The sequence below is a fragment of the Callithrix jacchus genome, chromosome 7 (genome assembly GCF_049354715.1).
Source record: "Callithrix jacchus isolate 240 chromosome 7, calJac240_pri, whole genome shotgun sequence".
Classification (NCBI taxonomy): Eukaryota; Metazoa; Chordata; class Mammalia; order Primates; family Cebidae; genus Callithrix; species Callithrix jacchus.
Window position 1 is genome coordinate 94,389,364 of NC_133508.1, and position 21,821 is coordinate 94,411,184.

The 21,821-nt window shown below is 41.4% G+C and overlaps 1 protein-coding gene across 30 annotated transcripts in view; it reads right to left on the reverse strand.

Moving 5' to 3' along the window:
* DAB1 (DAB adaptor protein 1) overlaps positions 1-21,821 on the reverse strand; it is a 1,273,242-nt gene that overhangs the window by 304,431 nt on the left and 946,990 nt on the right. Inside the window, exon 1 of one of the 30 annotated variants that reach the window (XM_078331971.1) lies at positions 14,460-14,531. The exons of the other annotated variants lie outside the window; for them this stretch is intronic. The gene's annotated coding sequence lies outside the window, so the exon portion shown is untranslated. Of the gene's footprint in view, positions 1-14,459; positions 14,532-21,821 lie in introns of those variants that run through there. 30 annotated transcript variants of the gene reach the window in all.

Below are 21,821 nucleotides of genomic sequence, written 5' to 3' on the forward strand. Positions count from 1 at the left end.
CCATTCTTGGATATAGTTGAAGCAAAAGCAGCAGCAAACAAATTCCAACGTCTTTTTAGTAGGCTTGTTTTCTGTGGTTGTTATGAGCAAAGCAATTCTGAAACTATTTTCAGTGTTCTATAGAATGGACCAAAGTAGTAAATGCACAGATGTTGCTGGGAGCCAAGGTTCTCCTATGGGAAAAGAGATGTTAAAATATAGAAGGGAAAGCAGGAAAGAATGCTAAAGTGATAGATTGAAAATTGTAGGTTTCAAAGTAAACTTAGGATTTATAAAATATACATGCATCTGTACGTAGATGTATAGGTATAAATGCATGTACGTGTTGATGTGCAACTATTTCCTATCTCTGTCCACTAAGAGGGCCTAGAAGCAAAGATACCCAAGCAACGAGACGCCTAATACTTAGATTTTGGAAGAAACTAAGACTTATTAGGAAAAATGAATTATTTCAGAGCTGGCTCATGGCAGGTACACAATGAGCCTGAAATATCTTGTTATTCCAGAAATTAAGTACTCAAAACAAAAAATGATGAGGGAATTTTATAAAGGACATGGAAGTCATCATGAAGAATTCTCACCAGCCTAATCAGGAACGATTTAAACACCAATATAATCAAGGATGGTAATAAATAATGAACCATTGAAAAAAATAGGAATTCACAAATCTATACCCATGACAGACAGACAGACAGACAAATGGGATAAGAATGGAAGGCTGTCTTGCTTATAGCAGAACAGGTGCTGACTAGTAAATACCAAGGGTTATTCAACATTTTACAGCCATGAGCAAAGATAGATCAGGCAAGAATCACCAACAGATGCTAAGACCAGGGAAAAATTTTTGATAAGAAGCAGAGTATTCGCAGGTCTTAAACCGTCTTTGCACTTATTGTTTATCAGTTCCAAGAGAAACTTTGTAATTACATAGCAGAGAAATTGGACAAAATCTTGTTAAGAAAATTAACATCACCAAACAGGGGCAGATGGAGAGCATGTGATACCCTGAGCAGAACACAACATCACTATGTAGTACCGTGTAGTATTCTGGCCAGGAATCTAATCAGATTAGGCATTTAAAAAATGGGAAGGGGAGAGCTGTATTCACTGAAAATGTAATAAAAGACAAAGAGAAGCTGTGGAAATATTTTAGATTAAAAGGAATTAAGCAGCAAAAACAATTAAATGTCATATCTATATAGGATATTGTACTAGAGAGAAAAGAAATGTTAGCCCTCCAAAATTATTGAGCCAATTGATACATTTGAATCTGAATGGCAAATTAGGTGAACATATTGCATCAATGGTAAATTTATTTAAGTTGAAAACTTTCCTGTGGTTATATGAAATAGTATACCTGTTTTTAGGAAACATACTAAATGTTCAGGAATAAAGGGCCAAGGTATGTACACTTTACATTCAGATGATTCAGAAAAAAATTCATGTATGTGTATGCACATGTGTGTGAATACACACAAAGAGAAAATGCACAAATGATAAATCAAGTAAGATAAAATAACAGCAATGGGTAAATCTAAGTAAAGGGCACGCAGTGTTCTTTGCATATCCTTATTCCTGTACTTTTTCCTGTAATTGTAAGATTATTTCCAAACTAAGTAAAAGAGGAAAAAAAAAAGGTCTAGCTCAAACTCTAGCACAAGGAAGTATTCGACTAAGTAAACTCTGGCCTCACTTTTCTCCTAAGTTCAAACCCATTCCAGCTCCCTAGATGGCATGCTTTCTAACTCCCAAGGCTAGCTGGGTTTAAAATTAGTTTATGGCTGCCAGTTCTGATCACAGATTCCACCTCCACCCTCTATCTCCCCAGACCATGCAACTTGGCAGAAGATGGACCAAGGTTGTATCGAACAGGGTTCTTTCTTCCTGAGCTCTAAACTTCCTCTCTAGGATGTATTCTATGCCGACATAGACCTTTCATGCTCCTGCCCACTGGACTACTACAGGTTCCTTTAATTACTCAGTCTAAGTAGGCCTTTTATAGAGTATCTCCCTCTCCATCCCTGGGACTATGTCATTAATCTGTCAATTTTTTTTTTTTTTTTTTTTTTTTTTTTAGTACGTCAAAGATTATCTGATCTGACCAAGACAATTTGGAAAAGGCCTAAAATTTCCCCATGCTGCATATTTGATCTTTTCAGGATCAAGACAACAGGAAAAGGTAAAGCTTTTCTGGAATTCAGTGGCAGCAGTTTCGTAAAGCTGCTTTGGTCGTGAGAGTTACAAGTGCTATAGAAACTTTTGGCAGAGTATTGAGAGATGCTGTATCTTTCTGCTAATAAAGGACCACAATCATTGCAGAAGATGTACAACCATCATCTACTTTGCCCAAAACTTTCAAGAAAAATAATACACTGATAGGACATATCCCTAGCTTTAAAACTTTGAAGCCCACAAAACTGATAGATTTACAGCCTTAGCGTGGACCCAATCAAAGCTCTCTTGCCAAAACTGTAACAAGAAAGGGGAGAAAACAAACCACAAATATGGGAGACATATCTGAGCCCAACAGCTCATCTTCATTATGTGGCATTGTTATATTTACCACACATTATGAAAAAGAAATAGAATTTTAGGCAATTTATAGAGATCCATTTTCTATAATAGGATAAACTAAATAAATGAGAAAACTGGAACAAAGAGACACAAAGAATTAGAAATGAAGATGAAGGCCAAAGCAAGAATAAGACACCAAAAACATTGGTACAGTTGTAAAAGATAGGCTATATATTTGGCTATGAGATTCCTAGAAGCCAGAGCAAAGAGAGAAATATGCTCAGTTACAAAGTCTATACAACTTTTTTTCCCTTTGGACCAGAAGCAGAGAAAGAAAACTATCAGGTTTCATGAAATCGACACTGATATCACAAATGTTAACATAAGCAATGTCTCTAGAAAATTCCAAAAGAGAATGTTCCACATCTCTTACTGTATGCTGAGATAATAAAACTAACACTGAGAGCATAATATTAGTATAATAATTTTAAATAGGGTCCAAACAATGTGATGCAAATCCATTTAAGTTATTTATGAACAAGGCATATATTCTTTTTAGTAATTAAATTGAAAGATAAATAAGTGGGATCTTGCTCTACAGTATCTGATGGTCTAACTTTCCTAGGGTAAAATCTAGAATTAAACAAACTAATGTTTTTATATCAGGTTGCTCATCTGTAAAATGGAACAATAATAGAATAATCTCATAAATTTATGTGAAAAGTATTTTTGGAAAAATAAAATGCTATGTTCCAGAAGGCAGCACTCTTGTTATTTAGACATCAGTCAATCTTTGGCAAGGCAAACAGGGAGGGAACACAATGTGCTTCCGTAATCAAACTCGAAGCTAACAAAAGCCAGAACCAGGTTTTAGCAATATTAAAGGAATCTATTTGACAGGAACATGGCATACTTAGGAACATTTCATTTAACTAATGGATCATATAGTTTCATTATGTATTTATAGCACCATGAAAATTCATTACATAAACTCTTAGGGTATCAGAAAAAAACAAGTGTATAAACCTAAAATAATTCCGTTAGTGAGTGTTTTCAATACTTGGGACCCCAGTTACATCCAGCCTTCTAAAATTCTCACCTCTAATTTTACTAAAACACATCTATCAGTAGTTGGCAGAATCTAAAGCAGCAAGCTGTCCAAGGGGCTGGGCTGGAAGCCTGCCTGACTGCACCTAGGGAAATTTAGGCCTTTCAGCTCTTTAACCAGCCTCAGCGTTAATTTCTTCATCTGTAAAATGGGAATACCTTTTTACCTCACTGGGCTTACAGGAGACCAAAATGCACAAAGCTATATAAAATGTCACAGCTGCTTGCCTTGTGTTCAGCTCATACTCTTCTCCCCTCCCTTTCTCTCCTCATCCTTTTTCTCTACCCTGTCATATATCTGTGTGTCTGTCTCCCCAGCAGGCCTTAAACTGTCCCAAACCTGAGTGGGAATGTGCCCTATTCACCTTTGCATCCACACCAGCCCCCTGCACAGGGCCTGCCATGTTGTACTGGCTGGCAACAAATATTTAAATAAGAAAGCAAATCCACTAATTCATTGAACAAGTAGTTATTAAACACCAATTCTTTGATAGACCACTGTTCTAGATGCTCAGAATTCTTTCTGATGTAATCCCAACTGCAAGGAACTCAAATTGTTAGGAAGGCAAAAAGAGACAGTGATTGCATGGTGTGCTAACAGTTGGTATGAGAGAAATCACAGGATTCTCAAAAATGCAGAGGATAGGCACTGTTTCAACCTGGGGATGCTACAGGGTGGGGTGAGTTAACAATGGGGGCGCAGATGGAAGACTTCTGAGAGAAGAGGAGATCGTTGAACAAAGTTCAGGAAGACTAGTACATGTTAGTCACCTTATGAAGAAAAACTGTGGATGATAGCATGAAACAGAGAGAAGACAATCAATCCTAGGAACTCAGTTCATCATGGCTGGGTAGTAACAAGAGGCAAGTCTCAAGTCTGCAGAAGGAGACAGAGGCCAGACAGACTGTAGTGGGTCTGAATTCAGACCCTGGCAGCGAGGTGCTTGGAAGGGGTCCTGTAAACCCGGTGGTGTTCAACTCAAGGAGGCCCCAAGAAAATCCACAGGCTGGGGAAATCAAACTCTACAATGCCTAAGATTATTTTTCTCTATAAAAATAAATACCAGTTTGTTTATGCAGATTAACAGTAGCACATGTATGTAACCATATTCAAAAATTCATACCCTGGTGGAGACCTCAAAAATTATTCACTGATTCGTTGACTACTCACAGGTGAGTAGTGGGATAACAGGGGAGCAATTATGTTCTTACAAACTGGTGCTTGTCCAGGAATTGCCCAGGGACTGTCAGCCAAGCAAAAGACTGCTGCATGAAGGGAGTAAGTTTAAAAGCACATGAGCTTCCATTTTCTTTCCCAAAGAGGTCCTAGATAAATGAATCTTCAAAACAAAGGTAAAAAGCATACCCAACTCCTTCAGAACATAGCCATTAAATCACAGGTTCTGTCAATCAAATCAGATCAACACACATTTCCTAAACACTGATTCTATGTAAACAGACCCTGTAAATGCTGAAGGTACAGAGGGAGATTAATCAAGGGCTGGCCATAGATACAGCCACCCAGGGCTGAGTCTGACCTCAGGTACCCATCACACCTGCTCCCCAAAACACAGATTCTAAAGGGGCACCTCCCTCATTGGCCTTTTTAGCCAGATGTCATTCCTCATTTTAACACTGCTCCACACCAGCCAGAGGAGGGGAGGCAGGCACACTGTGTTTATTTGCTCTTGGAGACTGAACGCCCTGTACTCATCCCTGTTTCTTCCACAGAGTGTTTGAGTAACGTGAACTACTGCTATTCCCTGGGGTCTTGCAGGGAGAAAAGACAAGTATTTAATGCTGGCCTCCCTGTGAAGGGGATTTTAAATAAACAAATGCCACATTTGGCAGCTTCACCTACTGATTTACCTAAAATATATACCGCCATTATTTATTCTCCCTTCCACAAGCTGCATTTCATTATCTTCAGAGTTGACAATCAGAAAGAGAACAGAAGCAACACCCGTAAGTAGCAAGCCTAGCTAGTGCAACAGATGTCCCCAAGCTGCTCTGCTTCAAGAGCGAACCTGGGCAGGGACTCATCCTGAAGCCGTCCACATCTCAGTGACTGTCTGGGTCCCAATGAGCATCAGTAGATTCCTCCTATAAGAGCCTTGCCCACTGGCCCCACTTGAGGTGCTGCTAATAGATGCCACCTTCTCCCTCTGGAAGGAAGGGAGAGACAGGTGGCAGGCTTTTTCTCATCACTGATAATCTGTTTTTTCTCGTCGCTCTCCTCAAACATCAAATTTTTAGCACCTTCCTTTTGACAAAAAGGGCTATCATCTTCCTTTAGCTCACTAATGATTTGCTAGTCCAATCTCAATTACTGTAAAATGGATACATGGATGGCTCAAATTTTCTCCACAAAAGGATCTGTGCTTGACGGGAAGCAACCCAATTTCCACAATTATCTCCCTGACAAAAAGCACACGCAAACAGCAATAACCGTGTTTTCCTGAAGCCATAAATGAGAATGGATGCTCTGACAAAGGATGTCTTCTTCTTGTTGTTTCCCAATTTGTGAATGTATTTATGGGAACCATCTCACAAAAACATAAAAATTCAATCACACTTGGAAAGTAAGGAGCAAATCAGCAACGTGGAAAAGCTTCCTTCCTCACTGTTTCACCCTGAAAACCACGACAAACTCAAACTCCCCAGCCCAGGAAGCCTTCCCTGACCACCCACCTGCGCTCATTCCTTGCACACCATACCTCTATGAGTAAGAGCACAGTGGATGGCTCCAGAGTGTCGCTGCACACTGGGATGACCTGAGGAGCTGACACCCATCCCTGGGATTCTAACTTAATTGGCTTCAGGTGCACCATGGGTGCTGGGATTTTTTTTTTTTTTAATTTTATGTTTTAGAGACAGAGTCTCACTCTTGCCCAGAATAGTGTGCAGTGGTACAATCACAGCTGACTGCAGCCTCCAATTCCTGGGTTTGAGGCATTCTCCCACCTCAGCCTCACAAATAGCTGGGATTACAGGTGCACAACAATGCACCCGGCTTGACACAAGGAGATTTAAAAGCTTCCCATGTCATTCTAAAATGCAGCCAAGTTTGGCAAACACAGGAATAAAGGTTAAGAGAACTGGGCATGACTCTTCTCACTACTTGGGTAGGGTTGGGCACATTATTTAACTCCCCGCGCCTGAATATGTTCACAGCAAAATGCTATGACTATGAATACTTACTACATCTGACTATAGTATTAAATGATGCAATCCACATAAAATGTTTATCTCATAGTGGGAAGTGCTGGTGGAAAGCAGAAAAATGCCCCTCCCCAAAGATGCTCAAGCCCTAATCACTGATGTAGATGACTGAGATAATGAAAACTGGGCCTTCTGAACTCCTGAGATTTAGATGACATTCCAGGTTTTGAACAAATGAGACCAGAGAGATCCTGGGATGGGGGGAATATATACTGCCTGAAGGATGAATGTGGATCTTTGGGGTGAGAGGGCAGACAGTGGTGGACCAAACGGTGACCCTACAGATGCCTGCTCCCTAACTTCTGAAGCCTGTGGGCATGTTATCCATCACATGGCAAAGGGGTTGTACATGTTGCTGCCCTGCTGCCTGCTCTGCCCTTCACCCCAGACAAGTCCCAGCTGGCTGGGCCTGGGACTGTTCCCTCCCCAAGGACAATTTGCTGCCTCACCAGGAGTCACAACTCAGCCTGGCAGAAAGAACCATATCCAAGACTCTATCCACTGGCAGGGGGACCAGAAGTGCAGAAGCCAGAGCAAACAGGGAGAAGCCAGGAGGCAGCAAGGCCAAGACTTAGCAGAAGTTGTGAGTTAGCAGAAGTGAGGACTGGCAGAAGCCACTAGGTAGAGAAAAAAACAGGTAAGTAAGAAGGGGAAAGAGACATTTCCAGTACAAGTAGAAACTGAAGGTCCCCAATGGCAAGGATCAACCAAATCCTGTGCAGTGGGAACGACATGATACCCAATCCCAAGAGACACCCAGGATTCTTCCTGTTAGAAAGTCATACCCAGTCTCCATGAGGCCAGGCTCTACAGCTCTTCCTAGCTCCAGAAAACCACCCCCGTCTTACTGCTGTGCATGGCCTTAAAATGCCATACTCCTCCTTATTGTGGGGGCCTGCCACAAACAGCCTGCAGCTCCTGCTCCGATGCACATAATTGTGCCTGTCACCTGAACTCTTAAATATATCACTGGTTGTATTAGTCCATTCTTGTATTGCTATTGAGAAATACCTGAGGCTGGGTAATTTGTAAGAAAAGAGGTTTATCTGGCTTATGGTTCTGGGGAGGCTTCAGGAAGCTTTTACTCATAGCAGAAGGGAAGGTTAAGCAGGAACAGGCACTTCACATGGTGAAAGCAGGAGCAGGAGAGAAGTTGGCGGAGGTGCCGCATCTTTTAAACAATCAAGTCTCCTGAGAACTCACTCACTGTTGTGAAGACAGTATTAAGGGGGTGGTGCTAAACAATTCACGAGAAATCTACTGTGGTCCAGTCACCTCCCACCAGGCCCGACCTGTAATACTGGAGATTACAATCCAACGTGAGATTTGGACAGGGACACAGATCCAAACCATACCACTGTTACCTGGTGTCTGGCAAAGAAAAGCCATGAGCATCACTGTCTCACAGACTTGCCCTGGGATTTCAAACTGTGGCTCCACCAAGTCCCAGGTATGTGACCTTTGGCAAATCTCTTGAAGTCTTTGAGCCTCCCTCTGGACCTCTGGAAAGCTGGGAAATTGTTACCTCGCCCATAATGGTTGCTGAGTAGAATAAATAAGGCAATATATGCAAATTGCTTGGTACTAGAGAAGGTGTTCATTACATATTGTCTGCCTTCCCTTCCCTCTATTCCATTTGCATATAGTTCTTTGGAATGAAAAGAAAGGTATTTTCTGATATTTATTTGCTGTACCATATAACTGTTGATTATTTAATGCATACATCTCAAAATGAATTAGGAAACAATTATTAATACCAAAAAATTATTTCTCCTATTATGTGAAATATGATATGTTCACTTAGTCTGATCTTCAGGCTCTAGTTCAGCATATCTCCCCCAAGCTCACAACTCAGGTCAGCATCCTCATGTAAAATACAAGCTAAGGGAAGCCAATAGCTTGTTGGTCACAGACCCCAGAGTGCACCTTGGTTATTCAGTACCACACTTCCTCACCTATTCAAACTCAGCTCACCTTTGGAGGTGCCAACAGGAAACTGAAGACAAATTCACATTATTTCAGAAGACTTATAAGAGATGATTTACACATGAGTGGAATGGGTTGAAGGGAAACCCCAAAGGACAGTGGAGTGTCCCAGGGAGAGACGAGCACAACTGTTACCTCTCCTAGGTCTGAAAGGATGAGAAGAGGAAGGGGCTAGACTAGGAGGGAAACTTGTAGAGCCAGTTCCTTAAAAAGGAGTAGTAACCTTCATTCTAGGAAGCAGCAAACCTAATGCAAGCCAGCAAAGAGAAAGAAACTGAAAGGAGGATCAAAAACACAGAGACTTCCCGCTCCTTAACCTCCTGCTAAGACCCAGCACTGGCTAATCCCCATAAGTGGCCAAAGGGTCAGAAGGCCCACAGATGAAAGAGGAATGGATGCAGTCCACAAGGGTTAGCTTCCCAGAGCATGAGAATAGGGCAGTGAGAGCCCCTGGAGGGCCAAGCAGAAGACAGCCAAAGGCCCAGGTGAAGCTCTCCTGCTCCGGGAGGAATTTCCTATCACAGCCTATATTCTTCAAAATTCCCAAGGAACCACATGCCTCTATGTCTACCGTAACAGAGCATAAAAGAGAAGGGAGAAAGGAAGAAATGAAAACAATTACATTCATGAGAACCTACTAGGCTTTATGTTCTGTGCTAAGCAGTGTACATTCCTCATGCTAGTACATCTTTACAATCTGAGAAGGTAAGTTATGATTATTCCCATTTTGTAGCAGTGGAAACAGAGGCACAGAAGTCATGAGGTATCAAGTACCAGGTCCCATTCCTATGGTGAATCCAGATCTAGAACCCAAGTGTATTTCATTAAAAATATCACAATGTTTCCACAAAACCATACTGCCTTCATAAATCGTCATTTCTTATCTATCTATATCTTGTCCCTTGAGAAGCCTGAAGACCTGCCCTTGTGCTAATAAGATGCAAGAAAGCTTCACATATATATTAGCTGATAAATAAAAATTACAAAATCTTTGAAATCCCCACATTCCTATTTTTTTTCTTAGTTTAAATGTGGCACATATATACCATGGAATACCATGCATTCATAAAAAAGGATGAGTTCATGTCCTTTGCAGGGACATTGATGAAGCTAGAAACCATCATTCTCAGCAAACTAACACAGGAACAGAAAATCAAACACCACATATTCTCACTCATGAATGTGAGTTGAACAATGAGAACAGACACAGGGAGGGGAACATCACACACCAGGGCCTGTCCAGGGGTGGGAAGCTAGGGGAGGGATAGCATTAAGAGAAATACCTACTGGAGATGACAGGTTGATGGGTGCAGCAAACCACCATGGCACATGAATACCTATGTAACGAACCTGCACATTCTGTACATGTATCCCAGAACTTAAAGTATTTAAAAACAAAACAAACAAACAAACAAAAAACCAAAAGCACTCTGCTCCCTGAATGCTTGGGAAGACTGATTTGAATAAAACTAAAGAAAAAAAAAAAAAAAAGCCTGTTTTGCCAAACACTCAGGAACTGCTTTTCTCTCTTAAAACAGACTTTTTTTTATTTTCAGACATCTTATATTGGGATGCGCAACTCATCACACCCACAAGAAGTGCCCCTAGGCTCCTTGTCTATTCAGGCAAGAACCTGGTAAATTCAGAAAACAGTTTAGATTAATTTCTGCTTGCCAAGTACAAGGCTTCTGGGTAGCCTTCTCTTATGCAAAGTATTAAAAGAAATATTACGGTCATTTACTTAAGCATATCCAACAACATTTTTTAAAATGAACTCGGGATAGTTTTACTAATAATAAAAACAATAAAATAATAATGCAACCATGGCAGCTCTGCATATTTGATATTACGTGTGTGCAATCTTACCTGGTGAGAATTTTTATTTTAATGTATTTATTATACTTTAAGTTCCGGAGTACATGTGCAGATCGTGCAGGTCTGCTACATAGGTATACACACGCCATGGTGGTTTGCTGCATCCACCGCTCCATCATTTACATTAAGTATTTTTCCTAAAGCTATGCCTCCCCAACCTCCCCACCCCCTGCTATTCCTTCCCTAGCTCCCCACCCCTCCTGGTGAGAATTTCTAAAAGCCCCCAAGTGCCTTTCTGACATTTTATCATTAACTGCTTTTGCCTTCTCTGCAGGGTAGCAAAGGTGAGCTGGTGTAGGCTTCAAGTGCAGGTTGAGGCCTGAGGCCCAAACAACTCGCTTTCTCCACTCCACACTCACCTCCCATTTAATAGGAAGACAGCAGACCTTGTCAGAACATGGCAACAGTGAAAGGAAAGGGTCTCGCAGTTTTCTCCAATCTCCCTGTCTGTGCACTCATTTAACATTTCCTTTCTAATGACTGTCTCGGTTTGCCAAATACCTTCTCTTTTGTACTCTCATTTCTTCTTCATGGCGCTGTCCCCATTTTATGATGGTTGGAGATGATATAAGCCACAGATTTTCCAGTGAAATGGGACTGGACTCCATGTCTTTTGAGTCCAAGATCTTTTAGTACCTTGTAAACACCACCTGACTCCTGGCTCTTTATTAGGCTTCCTTAATTAGATTATCAGCCCTAGCACAGGTACTGCCATCCTGAATGACAGTGAAAGAGCAGGACCTGTTGTTAGTGAGTTGCCCACAATCTTCCTCACTCCTCCCCAGCTGGTGAGACCACACCCCCTTCCTCATCTGTTTAATCTCTTTTTTTTCTTAGAGCGAGACTCAGTCTCGAAAAAAAAAAAAAAAAGAGAAGGAAAGAGAGAGAGAGAAAGGAGAAACAAGCATTTCCCCACTGCTTGTTTTTGTCAGTTGTGTTGAAATCAGATGGTTGTAGATGTGTGGCCTTATTTCTGGGCTCTCTATTCTGTTCCATTGGTCTATGTGTCTGTTTTGTATATATATGAGAGAGAGAGATTCTAAGGAATTTGTTCGTATGGTTGTGGAGGCTTGGTAGATCTAAAATCTGCAGAGTAGGCTAGGAAAGAATTGGGGTCTGCAGTTTGAGTTTAAAGGCAATCTGCTGGCAGAATTCTTTTTTCTACATTAAACAGAATCGGTTTAATCTAGAACACACCTCCCAGACAACACCTTCTCCTGAAGTGAAGGCCTGAGTCTAGGCCACACCCTCTTTTCCACTGTGTCGAATCTAGGCCACATCCTTTTCTGTCAGTTGAATCTAGACCATACCCCCTTTCCTGTCTGCTGACTCTAGGCCACACCCTCCTTCCCTTTCTGCTGAATCCAGGCACACCCTCTTTTCCTTTCTGTTGAATCCAGACCACACCCCCTTTCCTGTCTGTTGGATCTAGGTCACATTCCCTTTTCTGTTTGTTAAATACAAGCCATATTTTCCTGAATGTTGAATCTACACCACATCCACTTCTCTGTCAATTGTCTCTAGACCATACCTCTTAGACCACCTTCTTTCCCTAGATATCGAATCTAGACCACACCTCCCAGACCAAGCGACCTTCCTCATCTGCTGAATCTAGACTACATTTCCTTTCCAAGCTGCTGAATCTCTGCACCTTTGCCCAGACAGCTGATGAGAGCTGTGGGGTCACTAACCTGAATAATAATCCTTTTTCCCCCCTCTGGAGGAACTTCAACTTTTGCTCATTAAAATTTACAGTCTAGTCTGGGAGCGGTGGCTCACACCTGTAATCCCAGCAATTTGGGAAGCCTAGGTGGGTGGATCATGAGGTCAGGAGTTCAAGACCAGCCTGACCAACATGATGAAATCCTGTCTCTACCAAAAATAAAAAAATTAGCTGGGTGTGGTGGCACGTGCTTGTAATCCAGCTATTCAGGAGGCTGAGGCAAGAGAATTGCTTGAACTTGGGAGGTGGAGGTTGCAGTTAGCTGAGATCACACCACTGCACTCCAGCCTGGGCAAGAGAGTAAGACTCAAAAAAAAAAAAAAAAAAAATGCAGTCTAACTTAGAAGTATTCTTTAGAGATAAAAAGACCAAAATAAAGATAATAGAATACTAAATGGCTTCTAAGAGCCAAACTAGTAGGTTATTGTCAGTTCATCCAGATCTTTAATTGGGTTATCCCTAAAAAATGAACCAGCCTTGATTAGGTTTCAGTTTCCAGAAACCATTTTTCCCATTAGCTTTCAGTTTCCAGAAAGCAGCTAGCTAGTCCTGCAAATAGTCATTCTCTTGACATCTGTGATTCTCTAGGTATTACCAGTTAATGTCCATGCAAGGAGGAATGGATATATGATCAGAAGCAGCATGAAAAGATCTCCTCCTCTCAGGAATTCCAGGGGGAAACAACCACAGAAAATCACAGGGTTGAAAAAAGTTGGTATATCAAACACTCCTTTGAAAAATGTTATGAAAGCTGTGAACACTTCCCCAAGCTCAAGTCAAGAACTTAAGATGTAAAGTGGGGATTAAAAAAAAGTCAAAAGAGAAACAAAAGCCCAATGGGTTTTAAAAGCACAATTTAAAAATCATCAGTATTATGTCCACTGACTTTTCATCTTCTAACTTTTATCCAACCATTCTGGTGGCATATTGCCACAAAATCACAGTAAAATAACAAATAGCTTCTAATAACAATAAGACTGTGCCTCCAAAGGACTTTGCCATCTAAGTGTTCAAATGAAATTCTCTCAATACCCTCGGAAAAACACAAAATAGGAATCTCAGTGGTCATTTTAAACACTGAGAAACTGAGTCTCTGGAAAGGAAGCTGACTTACCCAGGGCTGTAGTACTAGTAAGTAACCAAGCTAAGATACAAGTCTTTATGCTTCCAGTCTAGCATTTTAAAGATGAAAAAAAACTTGGATACCAGCTGGACCTGTAGCCTAGAGCAAGCTTGTCCAACCAGCAGCCTGCGGGCTGCAGGTAGCCCAGGATGGCTTTGAATGAGGCCCAACACAAATTTTTAAACTTCCTTAAAATATTATGAGCTTTTTTTGATTTTTTTTTTTTTTAGCTCATCAGCTTTAGTTAGTGTTAGTATATTTTATGTGTGGCCCCAGAATATACTTCTTTTTCCAACGTGGCTCAGGGAAGCTAAAAGATCAGACACCCCTGGCCTAGAGTCTTCACTTTGCATATGAAGAATAGTATCTTAGAAAGATCAAATGCTTTGCCTAAAGTCACACAATGAGTACATTACACAGATCAATTAGCTAGGTCACCTGATCTTTAGTCCACCTCTGACACCACTGTGGTCCACTGAGCCCATCATTCATAACATCAATCATAGAGAAAACTTCCATATGATTTGTATTGTTAGGCAATTTCTAACTTCATTAACTTTTAGAGGACTTCTACTCCAAGAATAAGTTATTTTTAAACATTTCAAAAAGCATAAGAGTCTTTTAAAAGAATTAAAGGATAAGACTTCTGCACACACTTTAGAGGGAGCCCTTTGTACAGAACATAATTTACCAAAACTCAGATAACATAACTTAACCAAAACTCAATGTTTTCTAGCATTCTGGAAAACATTTTCCCAGAACTTCAGGCACAGGTGAGAAAAAACTCAGACACAGAAGAAATAACTCAGCAGGTGAAAACAAACAAACCTCAACAATCTAGGTGAACTAATTTCTAATAAAGAGCTGTATTCAGAGATAAAAAATATATGAAGTTAAATACTACATTACCTATGTTGATCACGCTGCAAAAAAAAGCTACAGAACAGACAGCTCTCCTGGCCCTTGTGCGAACTCAAAGACACTCCACAAAGAAGGAAGGACAAAGTACACAGCTGAGATCACAATTAGTGACTTTCAGTGATCTCCAGAGAAGGGGTTTGGCAAGGAGCAATCACATGGGGAGATGCAGTTAAGTGTTCTGCCACAAACATCATCAGGGCAAGAGGCATTCCATGAATGGACCCCTGCCTCTCCAAACACATTTATTTACTCTTTCAATCAATACATAGTGTAATTTACAGACTGTGGGCTGTTTTCCCATACATTGTTTAGTTCTGAGGACACAGCTTATGTTTAGTGAAGGTTGTGAACAATAAATCAATTGAGTCTATCAAGTATATAGTATGTCAGATGTTGGTAAATGTTATGAAGAAAAATAAGGATGAGAAGGCTGTAAGAAGTGCTGGAGAGGAGTAAGTCTTTTTTATAAGTAGTTAGCAAAGTCCAAACTGAGATGATGTTGGAGCAAAACTTCTAAGAGGGTGAAGGAGCATGCCATGCAGAGATGTGGGGGAAGAGCATTTGAGGCAAAGGGAACAGCAAGCCCCAAACACTCTGAGGCAGAAACAAGCCAAGTATTTTTATCAAAGAACAGTGGAGATGCTAGTGTGGGACACGGAGGAGAAGGAAAAAGAAGTAAAGGATGAGATCAATAAAGTGAATGCCAGAGCCAGGCCCTGGAGACGAAAAGCATGGCAAGGTCCTTGCTGCTAAGTGGCTCACAGTCCAGCAGTAAGTAAGCAACTGTGCCCAGAAGGCTAGAGTTTTCACCAGTCACTCCCAGTGCAAGACTGGGAAAGGAAAACTTTTGTGAGGCTCCTTTTCCTCATTTGTTAAAAATAATAATCATCATCATCATCATCATCATCATCATCTCATTTCGTCTATCCCACTAACCCTGCTCCCATCACTGTAGTGAGATGACTTCATTGTCATCTCTCTGCATGAAAACCGCATGGGTTTAATAGTTTCATTTCCATGTCAAAGATAAGAAACTTAGACACAGAGAGTTAAAGTTCTTGCTCAAGAAAATACAAATAGAGAGATGGGCATGGTGGTTTACACCTGTAATCCCGTCTACTTGGGGGATTGAGGTTGGGGGGTATGTGAGCCTAGGAATTGGAGGCTGCACTGAGCAATGACAGTGCCACTGTACTGCAGCCTAGGTGACAGAGCAAGAGCCCATCTCTAAAAAAATAGATAGATGATAGACAGCCAGACTGACAGACAAGCAGAACTCAGATTTGAAAATGTGACTCCAAAAGCCCACTGCTCCAATTTGCTCCTGTGATGGCCCCAAGAAAACGACAGCTGTGTCACCCGGCATGAGAAGGGCAACGTGGCCTCATAATGGCTGTCACTGTTCTAATGACATAGTGGGCTAAGTGGGACAATGGAACAAAGTGCACCCTCTCATCATGACTGCTGAGCAGTCCCACACGAAGACAAAACTCAATATAAGGGTGGCAAGATTAAACCTGCCCTGCTTCTCTAGGCATCTCCACAGACTTGATAAAGTTTGGGTTCCTGAAGCCTGAGCACACTGGGAAACTGAGGCAGCCATCTGAATCATCAAATTCCCCAAGCTTAGAAAGTCAAGTTTTGGGACAATGAAAAAAAATCAGACATCAAACTCTCTGTAGCTGACTTATAATGAGAGAAGTTGTTCTTCCCCACTACCCTGCCAACCACCATATGCGGTGCGCGCGTGCGCGCGCACGCACACACACACACACACACACACACACACACACACACACACAGCTTCCTGCCTGCAACCTGTCTGAAGGGGAGGAAAGAAATTCAGTTATGTTGGTGAGCATGTGTTTATGGTCCTGGACCTTGCTCCCAATAAATGAAGATTGAGTTTAACTCATAAGAAAAAGTTAACTAACTTTTCTGGATGCTGTATCAACTAGAATGTCTGACACCCTTTATTTCCTACACAATCTATATCCAGGCAAAGGTCATCAGTGGACACCTCAACTCAAGCCAGTAGAACTTGATATTGACTCTGTGCTACTGTCCCTGTGATTGCGTCTTTCTTGTCAATGTTACTATAATACAATGGCAACAAACATGATGTTGGTGATGGTAAAAATAATGAAGTCTTCAAGGTTAGGTTAGTCTTCAACTTAATCCCTGGCGCTAAACTTTATGGTTTCTTAACCTCCCTGGCCTAAATTTCTCATCTCTGAAATGCTATTAATATTTATCTTGCAATATTAGTATTGTGGCAGGGAAGGGGGAAGTATCTAAAGTCCTTGAGTCCATAGTTTTTCCTTTGTAACTAACTGTTGTTATTCTCTGTCAAAATAAAGCTGAATAAGATTTACACATTTTTATTCCATCCATAGTCTCAGTTGATCCCCACAACATGACCCCAGCCCTTAACTTGGGGTGTCTCCCTTAGTAATCACTCAAAAAATAAAATCCAGACCTAGATAAGAGTTTAGCAATAACCTAATTCTTTCATTTTACCACTGTGGAAGCTGAGGTTCAAAGAGGGGACACATAATTTTATCTAAGCAGATGCCATCTATAATAATTTAGAACCTCTTCCTGCTGATAAACTCAGCCAAAGGTAGTAAGTATTGCATCACAAATGAAATGACATAGGGAACATCACCAGGGTCCAGGCTAATGCATCCAGGATCTGATTTAGTTGTTGTGATACCTGGAATCACACAAAGGCTTTATTAAAACTCCATTTACTAGAGGAAAGTGTCTTGTGCCTTGAATGTAAAATGGCCCCTATTCATGCTAACCTATCACTGTGCAGGGAAATGAGGGTCAAACTTCCCAAAGGTTCTCATTTGCAGCAGTGGCTGGTGAGCAGCAGTGGAGTGTGCAAACTTGAGCACTATTGCTTTCCACCTGTTTCTCCACTTGCTCATTATCTCAGAGTTTCAGGGGGCTGGTTCCACACTCAGCCTAATGAAACAGGGAGGGGTGCTTCTGCTGGACTGAACTGTCCACTTTAACAAGGTCAGGGCAGCGCTTGCGCTCATGAAGCCCTGGGTGGGCCTGCATACTTGCTCAGAAATACTGGGATGAGGATCTCCGAAAATAAGGTTTTGTGCATTTCTGTCTGTCGTTATCCAGGAGCAGATGGGGTGCTAAAATTAAGGATGCAGTGCCCCAGTTTTTAGGCACTCGCTGTTTCTGTGGAAATGATGCTGAGGCTGAAAGCTAGAGAGTATGGGGCAAAGCCAATTGAAAATGAGGCCTCAAGGTATGGCAGGAAAATAGCACAGGTTTGGGTCTGTGTGGGTCCTGCTTTGCCCATCTCTCCTGCACTGCTTTGAATGAGCTGCAACTTCCCTGAGCCCTAGCCTAGTCTCCTCAATTTGTCAGGGGGCCTGGGTACTGCTTCTTTTGTAGCCTCCTTTCTTTACAAAATGTGATTTTAAAAAATTATATTCCATTACTGTGCTGGTAGGATGACAAGCATAATCTTTGATCCTAAAAGTCTATTTCCTTTTTCTTATTTTAAAAGAAGTGAAAACCTATTTGTGGCACCTCAAAAATATGGTGGGGGCCAGAAGCACTGTGCCTGCTATGAGGAAGGGTAAGTTGGCTCCAATCTGGCCACAGTTTCCTTAACAGAAAAGTGGATTGATGGCACCGACCACTCAACATGTTGTTAGGATTAGTGGTTTAATACAAAGTGACCTCCCACCATGCCTGTTCTAGCAGATACTCAGTCAGTAGTTCTTAACATTATATTTATTATTCAGAAAATGTAATTTAGCCATTTCTATAGACAATGTTTATGCCCCCGCTCCCTGCACACACACACAAATTCATCCATTGAAACTTAATCCCCATTGTGATGGTATTTGGAGGTAAAGCCTTTGGAAGGTGATGAGAGTCATGCTCTTACAGGAAAGACTCCAGAGAAGTCTCTCACCCCTTCTACCATGTGAAGTTACAGTGAGAAGGTGCCATCTCTGAACCAGGAAGTGGATTCTCACAGACACTGAATCTGCAGGAGCTTTGATCTTGGACTTTCCAGCCTCCAGGACTGTAAGAAGTAAATTTCTGTTATTTATAAACCACCCAATCTATGGTATTCTGTTATAGCAGTCCAAAAGGATCAAGACAGTCATTCTTCAAAGAAAACAGGATTCTGCACCTTTTAGCAGGGGAAGCATGAGTTTGTTCCCTATGCAATTTACTCACTCAGCTTCTCAAAATACCCCAATAGCTACAAAAATATGATTGTTCTCAATAGAGACACATACTGAATATTAACAACAGACTTAAAAGAAAACATTTTCCCACTAAAGGGAAACTTTATCAAAATTGTCCTTGTTATTAGTTTTTGAAAAACATCAAAATATCAGAACACTTAGAAAACTCAATGTCCCAGGCTCTATCAGCCGAAGTTGTAGCTGTGGCACGGAGTTTGGGAAGAGCACTTGACTTGGAGTCTCACTTGTGATCTGCATACCTGGTTCAACTTCCATCAGAGGCTAGGCAGGTCCTTCACACTCCAAGCCCCAGTTCTCTTTTCTGCAGCATGGGATGCCAATCTCTACTTACATTAGGGATGTTATGAGGCTCAGAGGTTCTAAAGAATGTTCACTAAGCAATTTGTCAAGGTTTCCCACAGAACATTCTATCCCTTAAGGATGCTCTTTAAAAATAAGCAAGGGATAAGCCGGGCCTAGTGGGGCATACCTGTGGTCCCAACTACTTGAGAAGTTGAGGAAGAAGAATCACTTGAGCTTAGGAGTCCCAGGCCAGCCTCGGCAACATAGCAAGACATTGTCTCAAAAAACAAAACAAAACAAAACAAAAACAGGCAAGAGATGAACAGATGGAAAAAGAGGACAGATGAACAGGTAGACTGATGGGAAGAAGGGAAGGAGGCAGGAAGGAAAAGAGAGGCTGGATCCATGGTTAAATAGTTCTCAAAACAGTAATATGATAGTCCCTGATCCCTTTAGATACCATAATAAATGTTAATATATTAATAACTTTGAAAATCCCTTTGTCAAGAACACTTACTTTACATTTATGACCAGAAATTCTATAATTTAACTAAATTTTCTCCTGGCATATGATACATGTCCTACCTGATCTGAGAAATGCCCATCACCCCACTTCCTTTTGTTCTTTCTGCTGCAGGGTCTCTGCAGTGCGTTCCCTCTCTTGGCTCCTTCTTGTCTTACAGGTCTCTACTCAAATGTCACTTATTTAAAGTGAGTTTCCAGGGTCACTCAAACTAAAATTGCCTCCTTGTGTCCTCATACCAATTACTATATCATTTCAAACTATTTATTATACAGTATTTATTCCATGTAAATCCTATTAATAATGTGTTTGCTCACTGTCTTGCTTAACCCTTTGAGAGCACCAGTTTACCTGAGTTGTTTACCCCATAGCCACTGCAATAAATACAACATCATCAGAGGCACACCTCAGAAATATTTGCTGGATGGACAGGTGGGTGGATAGTTAGGTGGGTGTGTGGGTGGGTGAATAGATGCACAATAGATGGTGGAAAGCTTACCTACTATATGATCTTTAAGAAATACCTTAAACCTTCTGGGCCTTGGTTTTCCTATACAGTTACGCTATAAAGCGCCTCCCACCGTAGTTACTGTAAGTAGCAGCTATAAAGACCCCATTTATTAAATATCTAAAAAATGGCAAGGAACTTTTTCTGGTGTAACTTTATTCACTTTTAGAACAAGTTTATGACAGACTTATTACTATCTCAATTTAAATATCAGAAAACTGTGGGCAAAAGCTTAAATCCCATCTTAGTAAGTGACGGAGCCTATTGTCTAGTCCCAAAGCATCCTTATTATGAATCTATAAGGCAGAGGAAATAGTGGCTCTATCGCAAAATAAATATGACTTAGAACAGGAGAGAGAAAACAGGTGAGGCATTTTGCACATAACCCAACTTACTGTGTATTAGTCTATGCCTAGAAAATGGGAAGCATTTCCTAACTCAGTGGAATTTTAAAGAGTCAAATCTTAGATCTATACAATGTCTTTTATTTTGTAATAAAATCTTGTGCACTTTACTTGCAGCACTTGTTCTAAATTATCTCTACACTGACAGCCAGGCGCCATCCACCTTCCCCCCATATGAAGTTTATTTTCTCTTGGAGAGCAATTACCGGACAAATGCCAGGCCACAGAAGGTGTTTCTCCAGCAGCAGCATCTGTCTCTTTGGCAGGCTCCTCAGGCAATTTTATTGGCATCGCTAAAATGGCCAGGGGGTCAGTCAGAGCTCAGCTGCCCACAAGCTCTCAGGTGGCCTACCAGCCTCTGCTCAGATGTCTCCTGAAAAGCTGAAGATTGGCCAAAGTAAAGTTGTTCAGTGAGAACCATGTGGGCCAATCCTAGTTTCTGCTAGGAGCCGAAGAATTCCCATGATCCTCTTTGCTAAACAAACCAACAGTGACAGCAACCTACATAGGGGCATAGACACTCAGATTCTGAGGTAACAGGCAAATATGTGCTGTGGTAGCCACTTTAAAATGGTCCCCAGTGATCCCTATCTAGTAATATTCATGCCTTTGGTAGTCTCCTCCCTCAGTGTGGGCTGGACTTAATGACTTACTTCTAGTAAATGGAATATGGCAAAAGTAATGGGATGTCACTTGATAAATCAGGTTATAGAAAGACCCTGACTTATGTCTTGTTCTTCATCTCTTGCCCTCTCATTAGCTTGCTCTGATGGAAGCCAGCTGTCATATTTGTGAGCCACCCTATTGGGAGGCCACATGACAGGGAACTGAGGAAAGCCTCCTGCAAACAGCCTAAGAAGAACTGAGACCCCTCATCCACCAGCCTGAGAGGAACTGAGGTCCACCAATGGCCCCTTGAGTGAGCTTAGAAACAGATCTGTCCCGGGTGAGCCTCGCAATGATGGTAGCAGCAGCTCTCGGCAGTGCCTCAATTGCAGTCTTGTGAGAGGTCCTGAGCAGGGGAACCCAGCTCAGCTGACCCATCAAAGCCGTGGGATTACAAATCTTTGTTCTTTTAAGCTGCTACATGTTGGAGTAATTTGTTATGCAACAGTAATTAACTAATATGTGTTCTTAAAACAGAAACTTTTTAGTCACATAAATAGAATGACTTCAAGTATGCTCAAAGATTACCGCCATGGGCCTATGCTAATTATCCTATTGAAAATCAAAATTCACTTCTACCCCACCCCATACCACCTTTATGCTGGACCATCTTTTTATATTTGCTAAATCTTTAAGCATTATCTTTGAACACTACGTTACTCAGAGTGGTCTTTGAACCAGCAGCATCCACCTCACATGGGAGCTTGTTAG